Source organism: Podarcis gaigeae, assembly GCF_964106915.1.
Source record: "Podarcis gaigeae genome assembly, chromosome: 11".
Classification (NCBI taxonomy): Eukaryota; Metazoa; Chordata; class Lepidosauria; order Squamata; family Lacertidae; genus Podarcis; species Podarcis gaigeae.
Window position 1 is genome coordinate 1,066,759 of NC_139687.1, and position 24,945 is coordinate 1,091,703.

General features: G+C 44.6%; 1 protein-coding gene across 13 annotated transcripts in view; it reads right to left on the bottom strand.

Moving 5' to 3' along the window:
• APBA1 (amyloid beta precursor protein binding family A member 1) overlaps window positions 1–24,945 on the bottom strand; it is a 92,350-nt gene that overhangs the window by 51,163 nt on the left and 16,242 nt on the right. For 2 of the 13 annotated variants that reach the window (XM_083701980.1, XM_083701988.1), the window contains exon 1: window positions 17,772–17,893. The exons of 10 other annotated variants lie outside the window; for them this stretch is intronic. The gene's annotated coding sequence lies outside the window, so the exon portion shown is untranslated. Of the gene's footprint in view, window positions 1–17,771; window positions 17,894–24,033; window positions 24,084–24,945 lie in introns of those variants that run through there. One more of the 13 variants, XM_083701982.1, reaches the window with a different exon arrangement.

Genomic DNA, 24,945 nt, shown 5'->3' on the forward strand with positions numbered 1-24,945 from the left:
TGATCTGACATTAACTAAAAGCGAAACAAAAGAAGTGCCATGGTCAGATCACTTCCTGGTGCAACTGGACTTCTCCGCAACCCTTCCCCTTCGCAGGGAGGTGGGACCGATTTGGATGGTCCGCCCCCGCCACTTAATGGATCCAATTGGCTTCCAGAGAGTGGTAGGGGATGCTTTATCCCAAGTTGATGGCCTTTCAGCTGATTCCCTGGTGGCCCGCTGGAATGCGGAGTTAACCAGGGCTATTGACTGTCTGGCTCCGAAGCGCCCTCTCCGATTGCATGGAGCCCGGACAGCCCCGTGGTTTTCCCCGGAGCTGAGGGTGATGAAACAATCGTTGAGACGGCTAGAGCGCCAGTGGCGGAAAACTCATTCTGAAGCAGACCGGACACGGGTTAGAGCTCAACGTCGAGCCTACCAAGTGGCAATGGCGACGGCGAAGAGGGCCTTCTTCGCCGCCTCCATTGAATCTGCAGAAAACAGCAGCAGGAGACTTTTTCAGGTGGTTCGCAATCTATCAGAACCACCTGTACCACCGGGGCCTAGTAGGGACCCCAAGATCTCCTGCAATGCTTTTGCAAAGTTTTTTGCAGATAAAATCGCTCAGATTCAGAAGGAGGTAGACTCCACTGTGGGAGCAGGGCCAGGGCGGGAGAGTGCTAGAGTTCTGTCTGGTCCTGTTACATGGGATCAATTCCAATCTGTTACCTCCGAGGATGTGGACAGGCTGCTTGGACGAGTGAAACCGACCACCTGTCTCCTTGATCCTTGCCCATCCTGGCTGATAAAAGCGAGCCGGGAAGGGCTGGGCGATGGGCTCTGCGGGGTGGTGAATGCTTCCCTCTGTGAGGGAGCCTTCCCAGACCCGCTGAAAGAGGCGGTCATTAAACTGCTTCTTAAAAAAACATCTTTAGACCCGGCCAATTTGGCCAACTATCGCCCAGTCTCAAATCTGCCATTCTTGGGCAAGGTGATTGAGCGGGTGGTTGCTGAACAACTCCAAGCACGCCTGGAGGAAACGGACCATTTGGATCCCTTCCAATCGGGATTCAGGCCTCACCATGGGACTGAAACTGCCTTGGTCGCGCTGGTTGATGATCTCCGGTGGGCTAGGGACAAAGGTGAGAGCTGTTCCCTAGTTCTGCTGGATCTCTCAGCGGCCTTTGACACCATCGACCATAACATCCTTCTGGACCGTCTAGAGGGGCTGGGAGCTGGGGGCACTGTCATACAGTGGTTCCGCTCCTTCCTCCTGGGCCGTGTCCAGAAAGTGGTGGTGGGGGGTGAGTGTTCAGACCCCTGGGCTCTCACTTGTGGGGTGCCTCAGGGTTCTGTCCTCTCCCCCATGCTTTTTAATATCTATATGAAGCCGCTGGGAGAGATCATCAGGGGGTTTGGACTGGGTGTTCATCAGTATGCAGATGACACCCAGCTCTACCTCTCCTTTAAATCAGAACCAGTGAAGGCGGTGAAGGTCCTGTGTGAGTGCCTGGAGGCGGTTGGAGGTTGGATGGCGGCTAACAGATTGAGGTTGAATCCTGACAAGACAGAAGTACTGTTTTGGGGGGACAGGAGGCGGGCAGGTGTGGAGGATTCCCTGATCCTGAATGGGGTAACTGTGCCCCTGAAGGACCAGGTGCGCAGCCTGGGAGTCATTTTGGACTCACAGCTGTCCATGGAGGCGCAGATTAACTCTGTGTCCAGGGCAGCTGTCTACCAGCTCCACCTGGTACGCAGGCTAAGACCCTACCTCCCCGCGGACTGTCTCGCCAGAGTGGTGCATGCTCTAGTTATCTCACGCTTGGACTACTGCAATGCGCTCTACGTGGGGCTACCTTTGAAGGTGACCCGGAAACTGCAATTAATCCAGAATGCGGCAGCGAGACTGGTGACTGGGAGTGGCCGCCGGGACCACATAACACCGGTTCTGAGAGATCTGCATTGGCTCCCAGTACGTTTCCGAGCACGATTCAAAGTGTTGGTGCTGACCTTTAAAGCCCTAAACGGCCTTGGTCCTGTATACCTGAAGGAGCGTCTCCACCCCCATCGTTCAGCCCGGACTCTGAGATCCAGCGCCGAGGGCCTTCTGGCGGTTCCCTCATTGCAAGAAGTGAGGCTACAGGGAACCAGACAGAGGGCCTTCTCGGTAGCGGCGCCCGCCCTGTGGAACGCCCACCCATCAGATGTCAAAGAGATAAAGAATTACCTGACGTTCAGAAGACATCTTAAGGCAGCCCTGTTCAGGGAAGTTTTTAATATGTAATGCTGTACGGTTTTTAACACTGATTGGGAGCCGCCCAGAGTGGCTGGGGAAAACTCAGCCAGATGGGCGGGGTATAAATAATAAATTATTATTATTATTATAAAGGCTTGACATACCTCACTTTGCATGTCATGAGTCTATCTCATATATTAGTTTTACCTTTTAAATTGAATTACTGAAATAAATGAACTTTTCCACGAGGACTCCCAGGAGGACTCCCCTGAGTGAGTGCTTGAGGGCCCTGCTCCTTCCTGCCACTTACCACCTGGCCTGGGGCGGGGCCTGAAGCCTCATAAGGACTGCTTGGTGCTTGCTGCCTGCTGCCCAGGAGGACTCCCCTGAGTGAGTGCCTGAGGGCCCTGCTCTTGCCACTTACCATCTGGCCTGGGGCGGGGCCTGAAGCCTCAATAGGACTGCTTGGTGCTTGCTGCCTGGTGCCCAGGAGGACTCCCCTGAGTGAGTGCCTGAGGGCCCTGCTCCTTCCTGCCACTTACCATCTGGCCTGGGGCGGGGCCTGAAGCCTCACAAGGACTGCTTGCTGCTTGCTGCCTCCTGCCCGGGAGGACTCCTCTGAGTGAGTGCCTGAGGGCCCTGCTCTTGTCACTTACCATCTGGCCTGGGGCGGGGCCTGAAGCCTCACAAGGACTGCTTGCTGCCTGCTGCCCAGGAGGACTCCCCTGAGTGAGTGCCTGAGGGTCCTGCTCTTGCCACTTACCATCTGGCCCAGGACGGGGCCTGAAGCCTCACAAGGACTGCTTGCTGCCTGCTGCCCAGGAGGACTCCCCTGAGTGAGTGCCTGAGGGTCCTGCTCTTGCCACTTACCATCTGGCCCAGGACGGGGCCTGAAGCCTCACAAGGACTGCTTGCTGCCTGCTGCCCAGGAGGACTCCCCTGAGTGAGTGCCTGAGGGTCCTGCTCTTGCCACTTACCATCTGGCCCAGGACGGGGCCTGAAGCCTCACAAGGACTGCTTGCTGCCTGCTGCCCAGGAGGACTCCCCTGAGTGAGTGCCTGAGGGTCCTGCTCTTGCCACTTACCATCTGGCCCAGGACGGGGCCTGAAGCCTCACAAGGACTGCTTGCTGCCTGCTGCCCAGGAGGACTCCCCTGAGTGAGTGCCTGAGGGTCCTGCTCTTGCCACTTACCATCTGGCCCAGGACGGGGCCTGAAGCCTCACAAGGACTGCTTGCTGCCTGCTGCCCAGGAGGACTCCCCTGAGTGAGTGCCTGAGGGCCCTGCTCTTGCCACTTACCACCTGGCCCAGGGCGGGGCCTGACAGGCCTCACTAGGACAGTTGTTACCGCAGGAGGGGCACAGAGCGTTTTTAAAATGTTTTTAAAAAATTTTCTTTTGGATTTTTTGTATGTGGGGGGTGGGGGTGGGATTGGTTTGGGGAATTATCTTTTTTATTTTGATGTTTTTGTAATTTTTATATTTTTTGTTTGTTTGTATTGTTTTATTGGTTTTGTTTGTTTGTTTAAGTTGTTATTTTGTTCTTAGGCGGAGGGGTCGGGATTCAGGCCTCATCATGGGACTGAAATTGCCTTGGTCGCACTGGTTGATGATCTCCGGCGGGCTAGGGACAAAGGTGAGAGCTGTTTCCTAGTTCTGCTGGATCTCTCAGCGGCGTTTGATACCATCGACCATAACATCCTTCTGGACCGTCTTGAGGGGCTGGGAGCTGGGGGCACTGTCCTACAGTGGTTCCGCTCCTTCCTCCTGGGCCGTGTCCAGAAAGTGGTGGTGGGGGATGAGTGTTCAGACCCCTGGGCTCTCACTTGTGGGGTGCCTCAGGGTTGTGTCCTCTCCCCCCCGCTCCTCCCATGCAGCCGCTGGGAGAGATCATCAGGAGGTTTGGGCTGTGTGTTCATCAGTATGCGGATGATACCCAGCTCTACCTCTCTTTTAAATCAGAACCAGTGAGGGCAGTGAAGGTCCTGTGTGAGTGTCTGGAGGCGGATGGAGGATGGATGGAGGCTAACAGATTGAGGTTGAATCCTGACAAGACGGAAGTACTGTTTCTGGGGGACAGGAGGCGGGCAGGTGTGGAGGATTCCCTGGTCCTGAATGGGGTAACTGTGCCCCTGAAGGACCAGGTGCGCAGCCTGGGAGTCATTTTGGACTCACAGCTGTCCATGGAGGCACAGGTCAAATCTGTGTCCAGGGCAGCTGTTTACCAGCTCCATCTGGTACGTAGGCTGAGACCCTATCTGCCTGCGGACTGTCTTGCCAGAGTGGTGCATGCTCTAGTTATCTCCCGCTTGGACTACTGCAATGCACTCTACGTGGGGCTACCTTTGAAGGTGACTCGGAAACTACAACTAATCCAGAATGCGGCAGCTAGACTGGTGACTGGGAGCGGCTGCCGAGACCATATAACACCGGTCTTGAAAGACCTACATTGGCTCCCAGTATGTTTCCGAGCACAATTCAAAGTGTTGGTGCTGACCTTTAAAGCCCTAAACGGCCTCGGTCCAGTATACCTGAAGGAGCATCTCCACCCCCACCATTCTGCACGGATGCTGAGGTCCAGCGCCGAGGGCCTTCTGGCGGTTCCCTCATTGCGAGAAGCAAAGCTACAGGGAACCAAGCAGAGGGCCTTCTCGGTAGTGGCGCCCACCCTGTGGAACGCCCTTCCAGCAGATGTCAAAGCGATAAACAACTACCTGACATTCAGAAGACATCTTAAGGCAGCCCTGTTCAGGGAAGTTTTTAACGTGTGATATTTTACTGTATTTTTGGTTTTTATGGAAGCTGCCCAGAGTGGCTGGGGAGGCCCAGCCAGATGGGCGGGGTATAAATAATAAATTATTATTATTATTATTATTATTATTATTATTATTATTATTATTCCAGTTTCACCTGTATGTCATCCCTGCACCGGATGATCTGGGCTTTCTGCCTCTGAGCTTTCTGTCCTACTACCCTCAATGCATGCCTAGTCCTGAGGGTGGAGGTCAGGAATGCTCTCCAAAGACCCGGAGTCTGTCAGCTATCTCTCCCCCAGTGTTTCTTCTTCCTGCTGTTCCTCTTCCAATATTTCCCAGCTTTTCCCCTCTGCAGTCTCAGAACTATGTCCGTCTGCAAACCACTCTTCTAAATCTATACTGTCCTCCTGTTCTCGGGAAGGTTCAGGAGAAGTGGCCCCCACCATTCCTCCTCAGTCCTGTCCCTGACAGGTACCCAGTGGCGTAGCGTGGGGGTGCAGGGGGGGCCAGCCGCACCGGGCGCAACATCTGGGGGTTAGGGTTAGGGGGCGCAAATCCACGGGTTAGTGGGCACAAATTACTTGCCTTGCCCCGGGTGCTGACAACCCACGCTACGCCACTGCAGGTACCTCCTCCCATGGCTGTTTGATTCTATCACATGCTGTAGGAAGCAAGTGCCTCGTAGCATCAATACAACATTCTATCCATTAGGTCTCCGTTGTCAAAATGCTATTGCTATATACAAAACTATTGATTTACAAATAAAAAATCCATTTCCTAATTCGTATGAACTGTTACTGCTATAATTATCCTACTGCCAAAATCTTTCTAAGATACCGAGGAAGTGAAAATGGCTGTTTTAGAAGATGCCTTTCCTCGCTGAGCAAGAGACTGGAAGAAATCATTCTGTCCCAAAAGAAAAAGAAAAAACTAACCTGCCTCCCTAAAGAGTAAAGATCTGAACCAATAAATAAAGGCTGGCAAATATTCCCAGCATCCCCAACTATGTCCATTACCGAGCACAAAACGCCACTGGCTAGAAAGACATTTCAGTTTGAAGAAATGCAACAACACACGAGTTAACAGTATCAGCTCCCTCCAGCACTAAGAGTTCTCTCCCAACCTCTCACTGCCAACACATAAAGCACAGAGACCTGAAGTTTTGTGGCATTCAAGAAAATTGCTCTGTATTATATTCAGACAGAAAGAGAGAGAGAGATCCAAATAGAAAAAGGGACCAGGCAGGGCTGTCCACTTTCCCCCTTACTGTTTATTACAGTCCTGGAAATACTCACACTGGACATAAGGAAAGACCAAGGTATACAAGGGATAACATTGGGGGGAAAGCCTTCACGTTGAAAGCTTTCGCGGATGATTTAATATTAATGGTGGAACAGCCAGAAGAAAGTATTCCAAAAACCTTAGAAAAAATGATGGAATTTGGTAAGGTCTCAGGGTTCAAACTTAATAAATCTAAAATGAAATTAATGGTCAAAAACATGCTGGATCCTGAGAAAAAGGAATTACAAGAAAAAATGGGCCTACTAATCGTCAAGAAAGCCAAATATTTAGGAATTGACATCACTATGAAGAATATCAATCTGTTTGAACAAAAAAAAATCCTTCCAGTAGCACCTTAAAGACCAACTAAGTTAGTTCTTGGTATGAGCTTTCGTGTGCATGCACACTTCTTCAGATACTTCAGAAGTGTGCATGCACACGAAAGCTCATACCAAGAACTAACTTAGTTGGTCTTTAAGGTGCTACTGGAAGGAATTTTTTTTGTTTTGACTATGGCAGACGAACACGGCTACCTATCTGTAATCTGTTTGAAGACAACTATAAAAGAATTTGGAAAGAAATAAAAAATGACATGGATATCTAGTTTAGGTTACAACTGACATTATGGGGCAGAATCTCTGTCATTAAAGTGAATATACTCCCAAAAATGCTATTTGTTTTCAAATGATCCCTATTATAGGGGAAATGGAGTGTTTTGAAACATGGAGGAAAGATTTAACTAAATTCATTTGGCAGGGAAAGAAGCCACGCATAAGATACAAATTATTAACAGACAAAAAAGAAAGGGAGAGCTTTGCACTTCCAGACCTAAGAATCTATTATGAAGCCTCACGCTTATGTTGAATTAGGGACTGGATGTTATTAGACAATACAGATATTTTGGATTTAGAGGGCTGGAATAAAATGCATGTCTGGCATGCATATCTTAGGTATAACAAGGCCAAAACACACAAAGGGTTTACTAATCACATAATTAGGAATGCACTATATAAAGTGTGGATGAAATACCAAAGTTTGTTATAGCCCAAGACAGTGTCACCACTGGAAGCGTTTTCAGTTAAAAAAGGGAATATGGGGGGAAATTGGGCAACATACAAACAGCTCCTAATAGAGGAGGATGGTCAATTGAAACTGAAACCTTACAAAGAAGTTAGAGATCACTGTACCAGTTGGCTGCAATATTACCAACTACAGGACATATTTAATTCAGGGGGGAAATTCGGACAATAGAAAATGAGTGGTTAGTCTATAGAAATTAAGACATGCTCAGGATATAAAGACAAAACAGCAAGCTTTTTTGTTTTTGTAGTGATATAATAAATAATGACTTGTATGAAAATATAGTCTGCACAACTTCAAGGCTCTTTCACCTCCATAAACGAAAGGTGTCTGTGAAGGGAGCCAAAAGACCAAGACGACCTTAAATGCTGGCCATGGCTCTTTACCACCAGAAAGTCTGGCAAGTAATAATAGAGCTCAGGAAGTTACATGACTCCTGGACTGAGGAGAATATCTAAGGTTGTAATTTTGTTTAAAACACTAGAGGAAAGGGAAATGCTTTTGCTGCTGCCTCCACGACGCTTTATCACTTATATATAGTTCCAATGCTGTTTTTACCTTTATAATTGCAGGGAAATAAGCTCCAGATCGAAGTCTACAAGGGTCAGGCTTGTATAGCTTTTAAAATCAAATTATTATGCTTAGAGCCACACCGTTAACATGTAGCTGGTGCTGAAGAGAAGATCCTTGTCTGGACAAGTCCCAGGCACAGGAAATATTAAAATTCTGTCACTCTCCTGCTCTTTTATGACTGATGCAGACCAAATATCATTTACCATTTTGATGGCTCCTCATCAGAGAATAACCGAGCCAAACCTTCTGCAGCTCTTGGAGGATACAACCAGAACCAAGTACCAAACTAAATCTGACACAATTTCATACAATCAGCAATTTAAATTGTTTTGTTTTGTTTTTAAAGCAAATAGGTGCAGGGGCCCTGGTCCAGACTATGACCTTGAAGAGAGGAAGCAGGCTTTAACTCTGACTCTTCCACTGTAGTCTTTATTTGAATTGCCCTCCAGCATCTACTGTTTGCACTGCAAGGAAAGCTTCCATTAGTGCCAATGGGAGGGTTCTTGCCAAATATCAAGTGCAGGAGCCTCCATCCTGAATATTGACCAGGAAAACAACTGGTGTAAGAGGGTAGGAACTGACTACTTTTACTGATCTTTTACTTTTTTACTTAAAAAACAAATAAACTGTGCAATTGCTGTTGCATGAAAGGTGTCATGTCTAGTGTAGCAAAGACTGCTGCATGTCAACTGCAGATCATCTGGAAACATGGAGCAAAAACTGCTCCTTAGAAGGCAACTTCTGAAGTATGAAATAGAAGAGAAAAGGGGCAAGCACTGCATAAGGAGCCATTAGGTAGCCATTCCCTCAAGGTTCAGAAGAGAAAGAGCGATAGACAGAAAAATGTCAAGCTTGAAAAACGTTACCTATGGGAAACTCTTTTTATCAAGTACAGAAATTACCTAAATAATTACAGCAACACGAATACTTCCAGTTCTGCAGAAGATATGAAACAGGAATCAATGGAGAGCTTAGAAGGGTTCAGCAGTGCCTTTTATGCATATCTGAACCTGGAAACATCAGTCTGCATCTCCACACTAGGAAAGAGTAACAGCCAGATGTACAATGCAAAAATCCAAGCACACAAAACTGCTTTGAAGATGTGCCCTCACAGAACCCTCCTGGTCTCCCAAAATGAGAACCATCAAGTGAGAGATGGAAGAGAAGGGTTGGAAGAGAGGCATGCTCTACACTCTGCAATATTCGGGAAATGCAAACAGAACCCTTCATGATGGAAAGATCTCTATGCTTACTGCTACATAGAGATGATGTAGCAATGCAACAAAGAAAGTTTGTACAGTGGTACCTCGGGTTACATACGCTTCAGCTTACAGACGCTTCAGGTTACAGACTCCGCTAACCCAGAAATAGTGCTTCAGGTTAAGAACTTTGCTTCAGGACGTGAACAGAAATCGTGCTCTGGCGGCGCGACGGCAGTGGGAGGCCCCATTAGCTAAAGTGGTGCTTCAGGTTAAGAACAGTTTCAGGTTAAGAACGGGCCTCTGGAACCAATTAAGTACTTAATCCGAGGTACCACTGTATTCCCCAGATCACAGTCATTGTTTGTCCCCACTCCTGCCACGTATACATACTGTTCCCCCCAAAACAGCAGTTTTCATATTTGTCTGGAAAAGTGTGAACCAACTATGAGCAGACAACCTTAGTGTGGTGCCCCAGTAAATGTTAGGAAACAATGAAGGATGACTTTTATAAAGTCTAACCAAGCTACAAACTCCACTTAAGAAGTACAAACACTGTTGGAGGGGGGAATCATCCGTGTCACCAACATCAAAAGGACACGTGAAATACATGACAAGCAGCTGTATCAACCAAAGTATGCAAGAAATAAATGAAATTGGCTTAGACCCAAAAACGAACAGCAACATTTACAGAAGTCTGCTCACAGCAAAAGACCTCTAAGCAGTAAGCATCTGATGGATGGTTTGACTCTCAGCCATCAGCAGCATGGTGAAGATCTTTGCCTCATTAAATCTCCCAAGGTCCTAGAGGGCCATCTTTCCTATGTGTCACACTCTATAATATCATAATATCAAGTCAAAGCTTTCCTAGAGTGGCTGGGGAGGCCCGGTCAGATGGGCAGGGTATAAGTTGTTGTTGTTGTTGTTGTTGTTGTTGTTGTTGTTGTTGTTGTTCCTACCATTCCAAGAAACTTTGGAATTTTAGCAAATTCATAATGGCAAACTGTGTGGAATCTCAATGAGGAGCTTCTGTCTCCTTTTTGTGCACACTACTTTTGCTGCCTTAGGTAGCTCAAGACTCTCTGCCACCATACTTTTGTGTCTTGTCTTCTATGAAGAGTATAACAAAAGCCCTCTAAGTAATTAACCATTTTACCATTTATAGCAAGTTTCCTCAACCTCGGCCCTCCAGAGATGTTTTTGGCCTACAACTCCCATAATCCCTAGCTAGCAGGACCAGTGGTCAGGGATGATGGGAATTGTAGTCTCAAAACATCTGGAGGGCCGAGGTTGAGGGAGCCTGGTTTATAGTAAGTGCTGATTCTTGACTTCCTCTCCATTTCAGCTATACCTATCCTCTGGGCAGCCAAAAGAGAGGAACACTGGTTAAGCTGCATAAACTGGGTAAACACGCGATGCTTTGAAAATGGGTAACCTGCTTTTAAAGACCTCACCTTTCACTTACTGCTGTTAGAGAAGAAAGTGCAAAATTTGTCAATTTCTCAGTATAATTACATGATTGTTTCCAAGCACAGACAGCCCAATTCATGAGGAAAATACTGCATCTCCCACTAGGTGCCATCTGGCTGTTTCTGCTGGTTTCATGACTTTCCTCCTTAAGCAAGAAACAGTTCCCTAAACTTGTAAACAGATTTTGTAAAACTCAGACACTGGTTGATAATAAGAACCACATCTAACTTCTGTCATTTGTCTCCGTTGTCTTAATTCTGCCACTAAATTTTTCACTCCATCACAGACTTCCGGGTCGGCGCCATCGCCGAATGGCGGGCTCCCTCCGAGCTCCGGAGGGAGCCGGCTTGGCAGGGGCTGGGTCCTACCGCACCGGCGATGCGGGGACCCTCAAAAACCACGGCCAGATTGAGGCCGTGGACATGGAGACTCGGCTGGCACCGTTAGCGCCCTCCCGACTCGTGAAGGAGCCTTTTTAAAGGCTACGGATCGGGTGCCGGGGAGAAGCGTGGTGCTTTGAGTTCTCTGCTATCCCTGCCGAGCGCAGCCGCATGCCATCCGGCGGAGAGCGCTGACTTCTTCCATTGAAAATTCGGCTCTAAAGAAGAACCCGTGAGTAATTGGAATATGGACTAAAAAAAAAAAAGGGGATAAATTTTTAAAATTCGGAGCGAACGGGGGAGGTGGAAAAAAGGAAGTCAGCCTACCCCTAAATTGTAGAAGAGCCAAAACAAAGGACTGGACAACTAAGATCGAGTGTAACCTTATCTTGCCGAATCAGCAACTTCGCGAGGGAAAATTATAAGATTGAGCTGGAGGAGAAAAGTGGAATTGTTTTAAAAAAAAAAAGTAACCCCCCCGGAATCCCTGGAGCGATTCGTGAAACTGCCTGGAGAAAAGTGATGGAGGTTTTGACAGCTGTCAAAGAGCTGTCAAAAAGGAAGATTAAAATAGAGACTTTGTTATAAGGACTTTGCCGGTTATATTTGTTACAAATTGAATACAAACTGTTTTAAATATTGGTCAACAAGCTACTTGGTCTGGTGGATGTGATTCTGGAAGGGAACTTTGTTATTGCAATCCACCTAGAGGAGCCGAGGGACATTGCATGTGTTTTTCACAGGAAATGTGAACAGTTGAATGGAACTTTCAATCTCCTGGGAAACTGCAGGAATGGAACACTATTTTGTCTACAGAGGTCTACACACTACAGGAAACAATGGAACTATTTGTTGGAAAATGAAAGGAACATGATGTAATGCTTTGCTTCAAGAATAACAAACCTCTGCAGAGACACTAGAAACTTTTGGAAAAAGAACATTTCTGTGGGAGAACAGAGAAATAAAAAGGAGGAGAATGATTGATAAGAAGAAGGAAACAACAAGAACTGGACAGAACTGGGGGAACATTTGGGACATTCAGGTTTGACAAGCTTATGGATACAAAATTGGAGTTTTTACTCCTGGATATAAAAACCTGGATAGAAGAAATGGGCCCTTATTTGATAGACTCCTTCTACGATTGGACATCCGTAATTAAAGACTGGCAAAGAACCTGAGGGACATAGTGTAATGTGGGAACTCCAGGAAGATATTAGAAGTGGAGGGATAGGTGAAACGCAAAGGGGAAAGAGGGGAGGGAAAATTGGAATCCAAAGGCTGTAAAATTATTATTTATATTTATCTTATTTCCATCTGTACTATGTTTGAAAGGGGGAAACTCGTTGAAGGGTATAGATCGATCTTAGGGGATGGGAATTTGGATAAATTGGGTTATTGATGAAGAGTGTAATTTGGGGATAAGAATTTGTTGAATTTAATTGCTAATTTGGAAGATTTGGAACACAAGAGGGGGTAGGGAGGGGAAGTCCTAGTTATTGGCAATAGATTGGATTTAATTTGTTTTGATTTGTTCTAATTTGGAAAACCTTAATAAAAATTATTATAAAAAAAAAATAATAATAAATTTTTCACTCCATCAAATATCTGTGCACTACAAGTACCAGGAACAGAACATGGAGTTATAAAGCTCCCCTCCTTTGCTAAGCACAGAATGGCTGTAGTAGTATCTTGAAATAAACAAAAATACAAACATGTTCTTGGCAAAGGAGCAAGATTTTTTTCCAACGTGAAAATTTAAGGGAGGCAGTACATGTCCCTTATGTTATGTACATGTCACAAAACTGACTCCAAAAAAGTAGTTCTCATAGTCTTCAAAAGCTGTTTCAGTTCAAGTTATAAGAATATAAAGGGGTTACCTCTCTTCTTCCTTCAAATCCTGACCTCAAAATGAATCCCATCTGTAGCAGTAGGAGCAGTAATTTGTTTTGTATTGACAATAGGTCACAACTAAAGCTGTGCATATAGATGCTCCAGAGTTATGGATATCAATCAAATATTCTTTTAAAAAAATAAATTAAATCTTAATCATGTATGAAAACATTTACTATGTACAAGTCTTTGTACAAGTATCGGAATTGGTTCACAAATATCCTTTATTATCCTTGCCTTTTCCCTCCTTTTGTTCTCTTCCCACTCTGAGACTTCAGAGTATAAATTGTTTGGGATCATCATCATCATCATCATCCACTCTATGCACATAGATCTCAGGACAGTTAACGACATAAAACTACAACATAAAAGACACAATATGCACAATAAAAATAAAAGCAACAACTACCCAAGAATCCCCCTTCCACAACACATTTAAAAAGGCACTGGATGTCAATCAGCCAAAGACGTTGTTAAAAAGCAATGTTTTCTCCTGGCACTTAGAGGCGTTTAATGAAGGCACCAGCCAACCCTCCCAGGGGAGAGCATCCTGCAAGTGGGGAGGACTGCAGATGCATGTTTTTGCATATGCTGTAAAACATCATGTATGGTGGGAACCAGGGGACTACCTCCCACAACAGGAGTATGCTCAACATCTGATGTTCACCTCCAGTTTCCCTCTCATCATCTGGCGTATAGTGAAAAGTCATGGCACCAGGTTCATGGAATTCCCTCTCCAGGATGGCTCACCAGGCACCATTCATACAATCCATACTCAAAAGTAAATCATATTGAGTCCAATGGAGCTAAATTGCCCAAGTTACATGGGCAGCCGGTGTTGTTTCTTCAGAGCCTGATAAATATGTTTTTATTAGTCCAGGCTTTGGGGCATGGAATGTGAATTGGCTCGTTAAATTTCATCTGCTCTGCTGAATTTTTATGCTGACTTTCTTCTACACTGGTTCTCATTTACTTTATTTTATTGCTATTCTATATTGTTTTTCCTATTTTTAATCATGTCCCAGATAATTTTACCAATGGACGGCTTCAACATCTTTTAAATAAATACACTGTTGGTGCTTTATAAATAGTAATAATTTTGGCCTAAAAGTATTTTGTTTGTTGGTTACTTAACCATCCAACAGTAGTCTGTGCTACATGCCCTCCAACATGTTGTTCCACACTTGTACAAAATGACAGCTTGAATCCAGCAGTGGCTAGTGAAAAACTCCTACCCCTGGTTCTAACTTACCTGAAGATCACTGTGTGACAAAAGTGACTCCAAAACCAGAATAATAATAATAATAATAACAATAATAATAATACCTTTATTGTCAATGTACAACCTGTGTACAATGAAATTAACCAAGCCTCCCCCCCCCCAAACACTCAATCTCATTGCACTCTGTGTGCTTGTCACACAACATACCAACCCCAAAAGTCAGTTGCACTATATTATTTTCCATTCAGCAGCCTAACAGCCCACGGGTAGAAACTGTTTTTTAGCCTGTTGGTATGATTATACTTCTATATCTCCTGCCCAAGGGTAGAAGATTAAAGAGGTGCTGGCCAGGATGTGAATCGTCCCTGAGAATTTTTCTCGCTCTCCTAAGGCAATGATCCCTTGAGATGTCATCTAGCAGGCTGAGGGGACAGCCCATGATATCATGTGCTGTGTTCACCACTCTCTGTAAAGACTTTCTGTCTGTGGCTGTCAAGCCAACATACCATACAATATGAGAGGACACTTTCTACTGTAGAAGGAGGTCATCAATTGTTGTTTAACATTGTTCTTTCCATTTGCACAAACTAACATGCAAGAATTTGAATAACTCCCTTTCAAGACCTTTTAATGACCCATTGGACTTTCAAGATTATATGGTAGAGTCTCTTGGATCTTCTGGATTTACCATGTTCCTCATAATGCAATACAAACTTCAATACGTTCCAGAGCTGTTCTGCAAGAAGCCCTCCACTTGACATCACAGAACTGCACAAATAAATTACTCTCCTTCCACTCAAGTTTCTCAAGTTTATAGAGTCAAAGCAAAAAAGCAAAGGCAAAACAACTTTCAGGTAGTGCTACAAATTCTAATGGCAGAAGGTCACCACACATTATCTTGAACGTTTGGTGATTCCAGATTCCTATTAACAAACAAAAACTTGGTTTTCCTACCTTTAAACTGTGACTTCTGTGCCAGAAGTGGTGTTATACGTTGTGTTATATGTTCAGACCATCCTGTCATGTTCAACAATCTGACCACTAAATCTGCACTAGCTGCAGTTTCTGAGCTGTCTTCAAAGGCAGTGCAATATATAACACATTCCAGTGGTCCAGCCTAGTGGTTACTGGAACATAGACAACAGAAATCACAAGTTATATTAGCCCAGACTGCAGGTATTTTTTCCTTTATTGAGAACAAGCATATCCAAATACAGCTGTACCTTGGTTCTCAAACGGAATCCGTTCCAGAAGTCTGTCCGACTTCTGAAAACGTTCAAAAACCAAGGTGCAGTTTCCGATTGGCTGCAGGAACTTCCTGCACTCAAGGGGAAGCCACAGAAGCCGCTTTGGACATTCAGCTCCCATAAAAAGTTTGCAAACCGGAAAACTTACTTCCAGGTTTGTGGCGTTCAGCAGCCAAAACGTTCGAGTCACAAGGCATTTGAGAACCAAGGTATGACTGTATATGATACAATTCTGGCAGAATCCAACTTGGATCCAGAGAGTTCTCCCGTCATAAAGAAGAGAATGTTTAGAGCAGAGTTGTAATTGGCAGGTGTGTGAATTTCGAGTGACAGTTTATTGGCAGGCATTTTCAAAAAGGGATGCTATTTGAACAAAGATTTCCCAAGGGCCATGAACAACTTTCTTTGGCATGTGTTAGTTTCAAATTGGTTGCACAAAAACAAAAACAGAAAGAGATTCTCCTTTCCAAATTAAATCCAACATTGCAAAATTAACTAAGCATTAACAACATTACTCATCATTTTAACATTCTAAATATTACTGTAGAAATATACACTTTTTGGGTTTGTATCAACAAATGCAGTCCTCACATTTTCTTAAAACAAGTTAAAGGTTGTTCACATTATGAATACCATAAATTACTGCCTTTTGTCTCATCTGTTAAACTACAGAACCTATTTGCAGAACTGAACATACAAAGAGTTCCCTGATACCTTCCCGAATCAGCTAGCTCAAAATACCACTGAAATAGTTTTGACCTGGATGAATAAACATATCTCACTAATCTGTGCTACTTTGCCATTGTAGAATTCAAACAGCTCCAGTACTTTTTCTGCTTCCTAAACCATACACATTATGGGAAGATAATTACAAATTATCTGGTGTAAAAACATGTTTTACTTACCAGCTAGGAAGTCTCCCCCCAAAGTGGTTGAACAAGAGTACTAAGTTTACAGTTAAACACCCCACACACACAACTTAAAAGAAATGCACATTGTATCAATGTAAAAACATGAATCCTACATAGATCAATACACTTCTTGATACTTAAGCCATTCCCTTTTGTTTTCAGGTACTCCAGTTGCTGGTATTTTGAAATAATAAGAAGTATACTTTACTGAATGCTTTATACTTAATTGTAATGTATCCTAGAACAGTGCCGTGAAGGCAAAAAATATTTTAACAAGCAATATAAATCAGTAATTAAGCTACTATTACTATTACTTAGTAAATGGGGAAGTTTTTTTCATTTTCTGTAATCAACACAACAGTTCTAAAACTTTTACTGGTGGATCTGCTTATTACTCCGTTCTAATAAATAGCAATTTGGAGGCCCATGGCGGGGCAAGCTTGCTCCAACTAAGCAGGTCCTACTCCAGGCACTGCCAGGACTGAGACTCCTTCGCGACCTGATGTACAGCAGCTTGAGCAATCGAGACCCACGGGATATGAACTTTAAAAGCACATATACAAAGTCAAATTTTGTGATGTGCTGTTATTGTTGTGGTCCATCCTATGCAAAAGATGACGCTGTAACTCCGCGGTAAGAGAATCTGCTTTGCGTGCAGAAGGTCCTGGGTTCAATGTCCAGCATCTCCAGGCAGGGCTGGGAGAGACCCCCTGAAATTCTGCAGAGCCACTGCCAGTCAATGGAGATAATACTGAGTTAACTGGACCAAGGGAAGGTGGCTTCCATGTGGTGGGGGAGGGGAGAACCAGCCTCTCTCGTGTCCTATCAGTTGCCCCATGTGCCCAGGGGAGGGCAAGTGTTGCGCTGCCTGGAGGACTGGGCAGCTGGGGTGGGGGCACATGGCAGAGGGTGCCTGGAGGGTGAACAGAGCCTACCTCCAGCAGGGTCCTCACCTGCTGCCTCCATCCACCTACCCACTAGACAAACCCACCTGCTGCTGCGCCTCAGCTGCCAGGGATCTGTGCCTGTTGTGGGGGCCAAGGCCCCCCTGATGCCTCTGTGTCGATGAGGGATCTCTCCATACATGAGTGATGTGCCTGCCTCAACCTGGAGGGAGCCCAAGGGAGTTTTATCTTATCTAAAGCGGCAAGGTTCTTTACTTAGAGAAGGATAAAAAAAATGTAGCATTGCTTTTGCCATTTTTTTCTTATCACCCAGATAAAAACTAGCAACTCAACAGTAAAAACAGAAGTGTTGAAACAAGTGAAAACTGCTAAAAAGAATGAATTACTAATTAACATATAAAGTGGTGAATTGAATACTCTGCATGTAATCAACTGTAAAGTCTTCTCTGTACTATTTTACTGGATATTCAAACATGTACCAAAATATTTAAAGGCACTAAGGAAAAAATATGAATTGTCTGAGCCATTTTTTTCAATGCAAAGGAACCAAACAGCACAAAATCTCCTCTAGGAAGCCCTATAGTACTCCTAGACATTACAAAAAGAAATGGGGCAGAGGGGGAGAGGAGGAAGACAGGAAATACCTGATGGCTTTGATGGCTCAAGGAGACTTCCATTTGGAGAGACTGTTCCCAATAAACATTTCCAGAAGTGTCAAGTTCTTAAAGAAATGGGAGTGCCTGAGCACCTCATCTGTCTCCTGAGAAATCTCTGTGTGGGGCAAGAAGCTGCAGTTAGAACTGGATATGGAACAAGTGATTGGTTCAAAATTGGGAAAGGAGTACGACAAGGCTATATATTGTCTCCCTGCTTATTTAACTTATATGCAGAATTCATCATGCGAAAGGCTGGACTGGATGAATCCCAAGCCGGAATTAAGATTGCAGGAAGAAATATCAACAACCTCAGAGATGCAGATGACACAACCTTGATGGCAGAAAGTGAGGAGGAATTAAAGAACCTTTTAATGAGGGTGAAAGAGGAGAGCGCAAAATATGGTCTGAAGCTCAACATCAAAAAAACGAAGATCATGGCTACTGGTCCCATCACCTCCTGACAAATAGAAGGGGAAGAAATGGAGGCAGTGAGAGATTTTACTTTCTTGGGCTCTATGATCACTGCAGATGGTGACAGCAGTCACAAAATAAAAAGACGCCTGCTTCTTGGGAGAAAAGCAATGACAAACCTAGACAGCATCTTAAAAAGCAGAGACATCACCTTGCCAACAAAGGTCCGTATAGTTAAAGCTATGGTTTTCCCAGTAGTGATGTATTGAAGTGAGAGCTGGACCATAAAGAAGGCTGAACGCCGAAGAATTGATGCTTTTGAATTATGGTGCTGGAGGAGACTCTTGAAGAAGATCAAAGACTCTTGAAGAAGATCAAACCTATCCATTCTGAAGGAAATCAGCCCTGAGTGCTCACTGGAAGGAAAGATTGTGAAGTTGAGGCTCTAATACTTTGGCCACCTCACGAGAAGACACCCTGGAAAAGACCCTGATGTTGGGGAAGATTGAGGGCACAAGGAGAAGGGGACGACAAAGGACGAGATGGTTGGACAGTGTTCTTGAAGCTACCAGCATGAGTTTGACCAAACTGTGGGAGGCAGTGGAAGACAGGAGTGCCTGGTGTGCTCTGGTCCATGGGACACGACTAAACAACAACAACAACAACAACATAGCAAATCAAACCTGCTATGCATTCATATGCCAACTGAAGTACAACTACAACTTCAGCGCTCCTAGTGGACAACAAAGGAGGTTTAAAGATGCTCTCAAGGCAAATCTAAAAATAGTAGTATCAGCACATGTTAACTGGGAAACACTGGCCTGCGATCGCTCCAATTGGAGAACAGCCTTTACCAAAGGTGCTGTGGAATTTGAAGAAGCACGAACTCAAGGCGAAAAGGAGAAACGGGCTAAGAGGAAGGCACGCATGGCAAACCCTCACCGTGATCAACTCCCACCCGGAAACCTATGTCCAGGGGAGGAGGAAGGGGAGAGCAGTGAGTGCGGGCTGCCCCAGGTGTCACATAGAATCATAGAGTTGGAAGAGACCACAAGGGCCATCGAGTCCAACCCCCTGCCAAGCAGGAAACACCATCAGAGCACTCCTGACATATGGTTGTCAAGCCTCTGCTTAAAGACCTCCAAAGAAGGAGACTCCACCACACTCCTTGGCAGCAAATTCCACTGTCGAACAGCTCTTACTGTCAGGAAGTTCTTCCTAATGTTTAGGTGGAATCTTCTTTCTTGTAGTTTGGATCCATTGCTCCGTGTCCGCTTCTCTGGAGCAGCAGAAAACAACCTTTCTCCCTCCTCTATGTGACATCCTTTTATATATTTGAAAATGGCTACCATATCACCCCTTAACCTCCTCTTCTCCAGGCTAAACATGCCCAGCTCCCTTAGCCGTTCCTCATAAGGCATCGTTTCCAGGCCTTTGACCATTTCGGTTGCCCTCCTCTGGACACGTTCCAGTTTGTCAGTGTCCTTCTTGAACTGTGGTGCCCAGAACTGGACACAGTACTCCAGGTGAGGTCTGACCAGAGCAGAATACAGTGGCACTATTACTTCCCTTGATCTAGATGCTATACTCCTATTGATGCAGCTCAGAATTGCATTGGCTTTTTTGGCTGCCGCGTCACACTGTTGGCTCATGTCAAGTTTGTGGTCAACCAAGACTCCTAGATCCTTTTCACATGTACTGCTCTCAAACCAGGTGTCACCCATCTTGTATTTGTGCCTCTCATTTTTTTTGCCCAAGTGCAATACTTTACATTTCTCCCTGTTAAAATTCATCTTGTTTGTTTTGGCCCAGTTCTCTAATCTGTCAAGGTCGTTTTGAAGTGTGATCCTGTCCTCTGGGGTGTTAGCCACCCCTCCCAGTTTGGTGTCATCTGCAAATTTGATCAGGATGCCCTTGAGTCCATCATCCAAGTCATTGATAAAGATGTTGAATAAGACCGGGCCTAAGACAGAACCCTGTGGCACCCCACTAGTCACTCTGCTCCAGGATGAAGAGGAACCATTGATGAGCACCCTTTGGGTTCGGTCAGTCAGCCAGTTACAGATCCACTGAGTGGTAGCATAGTCAAGACCGCATTTTACCAGCTTCTTTACAAGAATATCATGGGGCACCTTGTCAAATGCCTTGCTGAAATCAAGGTAGGCTACATCCACTGCGTTCCCTTCATCTACCAGGCTTGTAATTCTGTCAAAAAGCGAGATCAGGTTAGTCTGACATGACTTATTTTTCAGAAATCCATGCTGACTATTGGTGATCACAGCATTCTTTTCTAGGTGCTCACAGACTGTTTGCTTAATGATCTGCTCCAGAATCTTCCCTGGTATTGATGTCAGACTGACTGGGCGGTAATTATTTGGGTCCTCTCTTTCCCCCTTTTTGAAAATAGGGACAACATTTGCCCTCCTCCAGTCTGCCGGGACTTCGCCTGTTCTCCAGGAATTCTCAAAGATGACTGCCAGTGGTTCTGAGATCACATCTGCCAGTTCTTTTAATATTCTTGGATGCAGTTCATCTGGCCCTGGAGACTTGAATACATCTAAACTAGCCAAGTATTCTTGTACTATCTCCTTAGTTATCCTGGGCTGTGTTTCCTCTGCTGAATCATTTGCTCCAAATTCTTCAGGTCGGGCATTGTTTTCTTTATCGGAGAAGACTGAGGCAAAGAAGGCATTGAGGAGTTCAGCCCTTTCTGTGTCCCCTGTTTGCATTTCACCATCTTCTCCTCTGAGTGACCCCACTGTTTCTTTGTTCTTCCTTTTGCTACGAACATACCCATAAAAGCCTTTTTTGTTGCTTTTAACCTCTCTAGCAAGCCTGAGTTCATTCTGTGCTTTAGCTTTTCTGACTTTGTGTCTACACGTACTGGCTATTTGTTTGAATTCCTCTTTGGTGGTTTTCCCCCTTTTCCATTTTTTGTACACATCCTTTTTTAATCTTAACTCAATTCAAAGTTCTTTGGACAGCCACCCTGGCTTCTTTAGGCACCTTCCATGTTTCTGTCTCATTGGTATTGCCTGAAGTTGTGCTTTTACAATCTCCCTCTTAACAAACTCCCAGCCATCATGAACTCCCTTTCCTTTTAGTATTACTGTCCATGGGATCTCACCCAGCACGGATCTCACCCCCTGAGGGGGGTGACAAAATGGCAGGCAGCACTCACCACAGTGCCTGCAGTGCGCCTGGGAGAGACGCAGTGGCTTGGGGGTGTGCAGCCTCCACGCTGTCCAAATGGTCCGAGGTCCGCTGCCTTCCCCCAGCTGTAGGGCGCCCGAGTGGGAGGAGGCAGGCAGACCTCGGACGCCCCACCCCTATGGGAGGTTCACACCACCCCAGGCACCTGAGTGGCTTCCTCCGCCGCTGCTTATGTTCTCACTGTGGAAGGACATGTGGATCCAGAATTGGCCTCCACAGTCACTTACAGACTCACTGTTAAAGACTGCGTTCATGGAAGACTCTTGGTCTAATCTATCATATTTGCACTTTTTGAAGTAATATGAGACTCGAAACACGGCCATTCTTCAAAATTCACATTGTTCTCCAAATTTTGCACTGTAGTTTTCCAACCAACCAGTAAAGATATTTGTGAAAATAGCATGCAAAAATGCATTTTATTAGAAATAGCTTGCAAAAATATGTACATTTGTCAAAACTACCTACAAAAGTGTTTATTAGAACTTTGTACTAAAATATTGAATGAGGATTTTAAAAAACACAAAATTCACAAATTGCTGTAGAAGTGTGGAAACCTAAATTTAAGGTTAGAAAAATGAGAAACTGAAAGAGCTGAAATGGACAGATCCTCGCCCCCTGCTGATAACACAGACAGCCTGATGCTAGTAAGCCAATTAACACATATAATCTGCTAAAAATCCTTTGCCTTGGTTCAGTCCAAAAGCAGTGGCATTGAACCTCAATGCCTAATTCAGCAATTTCACACTGCAATCTCCCTTTGAACTTCCTTTGCTCCATCCTGGCATCCTATTCTGCCAGTGGGATGTTGCATATTTGAATGCTCTCCCAAATAAAACCTTCCCTATACATAAAAAAGAACACCAAAGACAAAACTGGGCTGGCTTTCCATGTGCAAAGGATTTTGACCATATGGTTCCAGGAAGGATATACCACATATTTTTTTCTTAATGCTTCAATCTACTCTATGCCATTGCTGACCAGTTCCTAAGTTTGTCAACAGTAGCAGGGGAAACCCCTTAACTTGAAGAAGAATGAACACAGAAAATAATGTCCTTTCCTATTACCAGTTTCCACTCCAGTGGCTTGGATGTCACTGCTTAAAAGCACAATCTCAACTGCCATTCAGAACGCCTATTCATTACTCTAGAAATGCTAATGCACTCAGTGCTTATGGGGCATTTCTCAGAGGGTGCCTAAAGAAAGCAATTAGTGAAAACGTAAACAGAAATAAACAGAAGAAGAAACAGAATATTTAAGTCAGAATGATGTCAGTTGTGAGGCATTTATTTCTTTTGAAAGTGCACCAGCTGCTAACTATTTTCTTAGGCAAATTACAGTGCCTTTAATCTGTTTTGTGGAACGCAAGAAATTAAAAATAGCCATGAAGTGGCTTGAGGCTATGTTTGTACCCTTCTGCTTGAAGCTGTGTTTGTAACCTTCCAAACACCTTTCTACCACCTTTGTAACTTCTTCACAAATTTAAAAAGTCATCTCCCTCCTTCATGTTTTTCTTTTTTTCTTGGGACCTATCACCCGAAGAAAAAGGAACCTGGGTAGGCAAACATGGACATGCACAGAACAGCAGTTGCAAGCAGCATTTATTGCAATACCTACAAGATACAAATTTTAATATGCTAAATCCCACTCTTAGACTGTTCTGGTGAGTCCAATCCTAAAAACCCATCCCAGGTCAGTAACTCAAGCTGATCATGTCAGATCAAGACCCTGTCAAGGCCAGCTGTGAATATATTAAAACTACAAATGTTAAATTACATGATGCAGGATGGGAAAGTTAATTGGAAAAAGACAGTGGAAATAATATGTCAGGGAACTGCCATCGACTCAGGGGCGAGAGGGGGAAAGCCGGATGGATTACAGAGAGCCCCCAAAGATCGTGGGAAGCAGCACCTCCTCAGTGGAGCAGAGTAGCCACGCCTCCAGTGCAGAGGAGCTGCAGGGCTCGGAGGAGGCGAGGCGGTGCCAGGACACCTTGCCTGAGCAAAGCCGGGAGGAGAGAGGTCCTCCGTTACCCACACCCTCCTTGCGCAGTAAGGTTCCGCGCTGAGAGGGGAGGCGCAGACTGGGCGTCAAAAAACTACTCTGCTGGGGAAGGTTTAAGGACCGCCCACTCTCAGATTCTGCCAGTGAATGAGCAAGACACGGAATAGAGGCGCTCTGCATTCCAAAGGTTTCTACCACCGATAAGAAAGCTTTAAAACAGACTACTGAAGCATACTGCCTGATTGCTCTCAAGCAACCAATCTATACCTCTTACATAATATCACAAATGCTTTGGAATAAAAGATTTCTTTAAAATGTGATTAATTTAATCATAGTCCCAAAATATCAGCTACAAAAATAAGAAAGGACTATTTATGCTATCCAGTAAAGATCTCAATTTCTTTCTTGTAGCAGTTTTGCCTGTATATTCTGCTATAATATTTCCCCCTTTTTAATCACACTCTCCACTATGCTTTATAATTTCTGCTTCAGAAGAAAGAGTGCATTTTCTATATGGGGGGAAATAAATATTCTCTTGCTCTCACTCAGCCATACCTGCAACTTCTCATCATAAAACTCTACCAGATACCTGTTTCTTTGCTGATGAAAAATAATCATAACTTACCACTGCTATGTATAAAAAGCTGTTGCAACTGTCTCCAGCATCTCTAGAAACTGCAATACATAATTTCACAACTGAGTGCCAAAATGTGACCAGAAGGCCCAGCAAGTGTTCATCACAGCCAGTGTGTGCAAGGAACCATCTATTTCTAACCAATTATTAAAGTCCCGAAACACTATTGTATTCAGTCAGGCAATGTTGCCCTTCTTGCCATCTTGGAATACTGTGCAGAAATGCATGACAAATCAATGCAGATGTGTAACGAGATGCTAAGCAAACAACATCACCAAGTGGTTGGCAGGTAACCCTAGATAACCGTAATATTTGAACATACAGCAATACAGTGGTACCTCTAGATGCGAACAGGATCTGTTCCGGAGCCCCGTTCGCATCCTGAGCAGAATGCAACCCACGTCTGCACGTGTGCGAGTCGCCGCTTCTGCACATGCACATGACGTCATTTTGAGCGTCTGCGCATGCCCGAGCGGCAAAACCCAGAAATAACCTGTTCCGTTACTTCTGGGTTGCCGCGGAACGCAACTTGAAAACGCTCAACCTAAAGCGACTTTAACCCGAAGTATGACTGTACTGCCTATGTTTTCATATTAGCTGGAGAAACACAGAAACTTGGGAGTTATCGCCAAATTCTAGGAATAGTGAGATGGTCTGTATCACAATTGCCAAGGAAAATATAAGCGATTGCTGCTACCACCTAGTGATGTTAAATTCTCGAGAATAATCTTTTGGAGAATATTCTCGAGAATATTCATGATTAATGAGAATATTAGAGAATTTTCATTTAAAATTGCCAATTATTCATTTTAATGAATTGAAAATGATATAATTAGTTAATATAAATGTTTATTCATGGATAAATTTGTTCAGATGGCAACCAAAATCTGTACAGATACTTTT